We start from the raw sequence: 6,839 nt of genomic DNA, 5'->3' as shown, positions 1-6,839 counted from the left end.
AGTAGGCAAGAGGGGGGCGTTTACTTCAACAGCAGAAACATAGCCCTGAGCCTAAATACTGAGGCTAGAATGCCTGTTTCAAGATAGTGAAAGTGAGTGAACATTGTTTCAATTAATGTTGGTCTGTAATGACATTACTGAGATTTGAAAACAAATGCAGATGAACATTCTTTATCGGTCATAATGATTCAAAGTATGCTACCTTTAAAAGGTGGGAACAATACTCAAAGTGAAAAAGGTATGTGGAATTAAAAAGTTATTTCCTAGTGTCAGTTGTGAAGATCATTTGATTACACATTCCACACTCTAGAGTACACACATGTTTAAATCTCTGAGTACTTTTATAGTGTGTATATCATACTAACACATTGAAGAGCAGATTCAGAGATCAGTTTCTAAAAGTAAATTTTGCATCACGTCCAAATATTACACCTTTGTAATATTGGGGATTTTGATTTGTTTATTTTGAACTCATAATGGTAGTGAGGCGTGACTTGTACATCCAGCAGAGCGATGACTGCGCTTCTTATTTATCTTTGGCAAAATCGGGATCAGTGCTTTAAACAAAGTTTAACAGACTCGTCACTCATCATTGCCAGAACACGTCGTCCGTAAACCATTACATTTAATCCGATTCTCCAAGGTAAATAGCACATGAGTCAATATGGAAGCAAAGGCAATCATGCGTAAAATTACACGTACGATACTGAGGAACACGTGATCATTCACTGCTGTTCAGTAATATGCTGCTGTCACGTAGTATGAATCCTTGCACTCCAGCCATAGATTTATGACTCCTCAGTGTTGTTTTTCAACAGGGAGCAGATTTGTTTTTAATTCTCGAGGGCAAAATGACTAGTTGTCTTTTAAAATGATTTAACTCTTTAGGCTCATCATTACATCTCTGGCATACTTCTTTGGTGACATGTTATTCTGAAGGGAAAAAAAGACCTAAAGGAGTTTTCTAAGAAAACAGTTCTAAAACCGGTACAAGAGACTTGGCCATTGGGAAACTGAATTTCTGTGCCTTGAATTAGTTTTGTCATCATTCATATTTACTGTGAGGCAGTGCTCATTTCAGTTTTACAGCATTCACCTGAATGTGATTCAAGATTCAAGAGATTCAAGAGTTTTTTATTCGCCATGTTTGAGCGTGCCAAACAAGGAATTTGACTTCGGTAAATCACAGCCTCTGTTCAACATTTAGGTGACTAACAACACTCAGGACATGTGAAAAATGGCAAATATTCTCAAACATCCCCTGATCTTAAACTCCCAAGAGGGCAGGAAAAACTCAAAACTCCAGCTCGGGGAAATGAGAAACCTTGAGAAGAGACCACAGATGGGAAGGTCCCTTATCCAGGATGACCAGGCTGCAATGGATGCAGAGAGGACACATAGTACAAACAGTGTAGACAAATTCAAAAAAGGTGTGGAGAGCAGGATGTTATTGCACAGTAATGACTCTGAGACTCTAAGAGTGGTGTGAGTTCATCAGAGCAACAGCCTGGGGGAAGAAGCTGTCTCTGTGTCTGCTGGTTTTGGTGTACCGAGCTCTATAACGCCGTCAGGAGGGGAGTAGTTCAAACAGACTGCAACCTGGGTGAGAAGGGTCTGTAGAGATGTTCCTTGCACGTTTCCTGGTCCTGGACAGGTACAAGTCTTGGATAGATGGGAGGTTGATTCCAATTATCTTTTCTGCAGTCCTGATTGTCCGTTGCAGTCTGTGCTTGTCTTGTTTGGAGGCCGATCCAAACCAGACAGTGATGGAGGTGCAGAGGACAGACTGGATGATGGCAGTGTAGAAGGTCTTCAGAAGCTCTTGCGGCAGGTTGAACTTCTTGAGCTGTCTCAGGAAGTACAGCCTCTGCTGGGCCTTCTTCCGGACAGAGTACATGTACATGTGATCAGAAAAGTATTAAAACAGTGAGACCAGTTACTTTATTCTTTGCTTATGATTTAAACCCTTTTGGATTGACAGCCAAAGTCAATTATGAGACAAGAGATCAACACTGCACATTTTATTTCGTGGTATCTCCATCTGGATCTAATACATATCTGAGAACAGGGATGGGCAACTAGTGGCCTAAAGTTTTGTCCATTTTATTCAGTCCTAATACAAAGTGACATGGCCTGAAGCTGGCATGAGGATAATCATCACTGGTCGATTCTCCCCAAGAATTCGCCTCACAATTGCCTTTTGGATGCATATCAATGAGGTCAATACTTGTTTGTCTTACTGTGTAAGACAGTATGGTCGACTTCTGTTCATTGGTTAATAGTACTTTAGATTCGTGATTTTGAACCTTTTTTTTTTTTTACACTAAGTCAAAGTCAAAAGTCAAAGTCAAAGTCTGCTTTATTGTCAACCTCTTTACATGCCAAGACACAAAGAAATCGAAATTACGTTTCCACTATCCCACGGTGACAAGACATAGTACACGACATACATACAAGCAAACAACACAAAATAAAAACAAGAAGGCACAAACAATGAATAATAAGAGTGATGAATAAATAATAAATAAACAAATAACACAATAAATAAATAAATAAGAGGGCCTAAGTGCCACATTATAAAAAGTACTTGGTGGTACTTGTTAATTCCTCCAAATCTCCTACAAGTGAGGATACCAAACTGTTAGAAATGCCACTACCCTGCAGTTTGGCCACGATGGATGCACACATTTCTTTGGATAAGTCCCTGGCAAGTCCTGAATCACTGCTCTCTGGAACACTGGAAGAACTAGACACTGGAAGAACACTGGAAGAACTCTGAGGAAGATTTGAGTTAAATTGGTCCTCCAAAGCATGTGAAACTGGATCACTAGAGGAACAAGCAACAGCTGAAGTTTGAGCAATTTGTTCAACATTGCTGTGAACAGTATTGAGGTGCTTTCTAAAGCCAGCATAAGTTTGGAACTGAAGTCTGCAGCTCGGCTGACAACAAAACAGTTTAAACTTAGGTCCAGGATAATAACCATGTTCACCTCTTAAATGTGAAATCAACTCCTGACTGCTGGGATAAACTTTCTTACACATAAAACATGTTAGCATGTTGATCACAATGCCACTTAAAGACTGCCTTAGGAAGATGGAGAGGATATCAAGACTTTTGTCTGGGTCATTGATAAGCTTCTGACGGTGCTGAAAGGTCTCTCTCATCTTCTGGAAAATTAAGGAAGTGTCTGTAGCATGTTTGAGCAAAGAGATGGCTTCCTGGCATGCATCCCCATCAGGCTGCTGTTCAACAATAATGGACCTTCGGAAATTTGGGCCCCCTGAAGAAAAGTGAACACAACTCACTTTCAAAAAAAATAAAAAACAAAGCCTCGCCTGTAGGTAATAGAATAGTACAATTAAGTACAAGTAAATGTTAATGAGAACATTATCTAGTTTGTGGATAGTTATTTTCTTACCTCCTCCTGGTGAAAAGCCAGTGGGGCTACTTGTAGATGCAGTTATTTACGGTGTAGAAAAAGTCATGCGGAAGATTTTTGATCTAACCAAGCAACAGCACACCACAGACTTATTTAATCAACTGATCTCAGTCTTGATGGGCAATTCAGAAATATCTTCAAAAATTGTTTTAAAGGCATGCATTAGATTTATCAAAAATACATTTGGTATTCATGTTGGATTTATGGCAATTGAAATGACATTTACACTATTTAACAAAAGTCAGACTAAATGTCCATGAAAATATCAAGTAGTCTAACCACAAAGAACCATAAATATTGAATATTTGAACCATCTTTTAGTGTATTTAATTACTTTATTCTGAAAACATTAAATTTAAATCATCTATTTCCCAACTTCAACCGAATCCGGTTTGTGATATGTGTCTCAATTAAAGCAATAATAATAATAATATCCATCCATCCATTTTCTGTACCACTTTGTCTCCACGGGGGTCGCGGGCGTGCTGGAGCCTATCCCAGCGGTCATCGGGCAGTAGGCGGGGGACACCCTGAACCGGTTGCCAGCCAATCGCAGGGCACACAGAGACAAACAACCATCCACACTCGCACTCACACCTAGGGGCAATTTTGAGTGCTCAATCGGCCTACCAAGCATGTTTTTGGGATGTGAGAAGAAACCGGAGTGCCTGGAGAAAACCAACGCGGGCACGAGGAGAACATGCAAACACCACACAGTGAGGGTCGAAGGTGGAATCGAACCGGCACCCTCCTAACTGTGAGGCAGACGTGCTAACCAGTACGCCCAGCGTACTGGTTAGCGGTATAATAATAGCAATAATAAATGCAGGCCCTTTTACCTCCCTCGTGAATTTACCGTAGTCATGACGACTGTTGTTTACATACCTCCGGAGGCTAATGCTAAGCTAGCTATTGGACTATTGCATGGCAGTATTAGCAGCCAGCTGAGCAGATATCCTGACACAGTCCACATCATAGCAGGGGACTTTAATCATGTAGACTTGAAAGCAACACTCCCTAGTTTCCACCAGCATGTTAAATGTGCCACTCGAGGAGTTAACACTCTGGACAAGGTCTACTCCAACATCAAGCTCGGCTACAGGGCAAAACAGCTACCTCACCTGGGCCAGTCTGACCACATGTCACTGCTAGAAGGTCACTTTTCTTTTTAACCAGCCGAAATACCTCTACATTGCTGAAAGCCGTATGCAACGAAATTTCGTTTTGTACACACCTAGTGTTGACAAAATGACAATAAAGTTCTGTCTAAGTCTAAGTCTAAGTCTGCTATTAATCCCTGCATATACCACCATCAGGAAATCAGCTCCTGTCATCACTAAAACTGTTAAAACCTGGCCTGATGACGCCTCTCAGCAGTTGCAGGACTGCTTCGACAGGACTAACTGGGACATCTTCGAACACCGGGACCTGAACGTGTTCACAGACAGTGTTCTGTGTTATATCAAGCACTGCACAGACACCGTCACAGTGGACAAACCTATACGAATATACCCCAACCAGAAGCCCTGGATGACCCGGGAGGTCCTTCGGCTGCTGCAGGAGAGGGACACCGCCCTGTCCCTCAGGTCTGAGGACGGGGCTCTCTACAGCACAGCCAGAGCCAACCTGAGGAGAGGCATCAGAGAGGCCCAGCTTGCCTATAAGAGGAAGATTGAGGATCACCTGGACAGCAACAACAGCAAGCAGTTGTGGCAGGGAGTCCAGCATCTCACCAACTACAGAACCACCATCGGAGCTGCTGAAGGGGACGCCTCACTGGCAGAGGACCTTAATACCTTCTTTGCCCGGTTCGAGTCCGAGCCACCTGAAGCGGCCACATCACATCCCACAGTCCGCAGCAGCTTCACCCTCACAGTGAAGGAGCACGAGGTGAGGCGCACGCTGCGGACCATCAACTCGAGGAAGGCTGCGGGTCCTGACGGCGTCACTGGGCGTGTCCTGAAGGACTGCGCAGATCAGCTGGCTGGAGTCTTCACAAAGATCTTCAACCAGTCCCTTACCGAGTCCACCGTCCCATCTTGTTTAAAATCCTCCACTATAGTCCCCCTGCCCAAGAAACGCCACATCACCAGCCTTAATGACTACCGGCCAGTCGCACTCACCCCGGTGGTGATGAAGTGCTTTGAAAAGCTGGTACGGGGTCACATCACATCACTCCTGCTCAGAGGTTTTGACCCCCACCAGTTTGCCTACAGGGCAAATAGATCCACAGAGGACGCAGTAGCTACAGCCCTCCATGCTGCACTGTCCCACCTGGAGCAGCCGGGAAGCTATGTGCGGATGCTCTTCGTGGACTTTAGCTCTGCTTTTAACACCATCCTCCCCCACAGACTGGTGGACATACTGGGGGGCCTGGGACTTCCACACAATACCTGCATGTGGATTAAGAGCTTCTTGACGGGTCGCAGCCAGAGGGTGAGAGTGGGCCGTCATACATCCACACCTCTCAGTCTTGGTACCGGCTACCCACAGGGCTGCGTACTGAGCCCACTGCTTTACACGCTCTACACACATACATGCACCCCCGCCCACCGCAGCAACACCATTGTGAAGTTTGCGGATGACACCACCGTGATGGGGCTCATCTCAAAGCGGGATGAGTCTGCCTACAGGGACGAAGTGGTGCAGCTATCGGAGTGGTGCGGAGAGAACAATCTGCTCCTAAACACGGCTAAAACCCAAGAACTGGTCATTGATTTTAGGAGGAAAAATAAAACGGACATTCCACTAGTTATCATCAACGGGGTCTGTGTGGAGAGGGTGTCCTCCTTCCGCTACCTGGGAGTCCACATCGAGGAGGACTACACCTGGAGCGTGAACACCTCTGAGCTGCTAAAAAAGGCCCAGCAGAGACTCTACTTCCTAAGGGTGCTTAGGAGGTACAGCATTACACAAAGACTGCTGGTGTCCGTCTATCGCTGCTCCATAGAAAGCACTTTAACGTACTGTATATGTGTTTGGTACTCCAGCTGCACTGCAGCTCAGAGGAAAAAGCTCCAAGGGGTCATCAACACAGCACAGAAGATCGTTGGCTGCCCTCTCCCCACACTGGAAGACCTACACAGAACCCGCTGTCTCAAAAAAACACAGAACATTCTGAAGGACACTTCCCACCCTGGCCACTCCCTTTTCGAACTGTTGCCATCAGGCAGACGCTACAGATCAATTAGGTCAAGGACGAGCAGATTCGCCAACGGTTTTTACCCTACAGCGGTAGTCACATTAAATGCTGCTAAAAAAAAAAGATTATGTCTGTGTATGTTCTTCTGTGGGGTTTTATCTTGTATTTTTTTAATCTTTTTATTCTATTTATTTTTTATTTTATGCACTGATCGGTTGGCACTTTTTAAATTTCGTTGTACATGTGTGACAATGACA

This window comes from Syngnathus acus, chromosome 1 (genome assembly GCF_901709675.1).
Source record: "Syngnathus acus chromosome 1, fSynAcu1.2, whole genome shotgun sequence".
In the NCBI taxonomy this organism is placed as follows: domain Eukaryota; kingdom Metazoa; phylum Chordata; class Actinopteri; order Syngnathiformes; family Syngnathidae; genus Syngnathus; species Syngnathus acus.
This window is presented reverse-complemented; position numbering follows the sequence as displayed.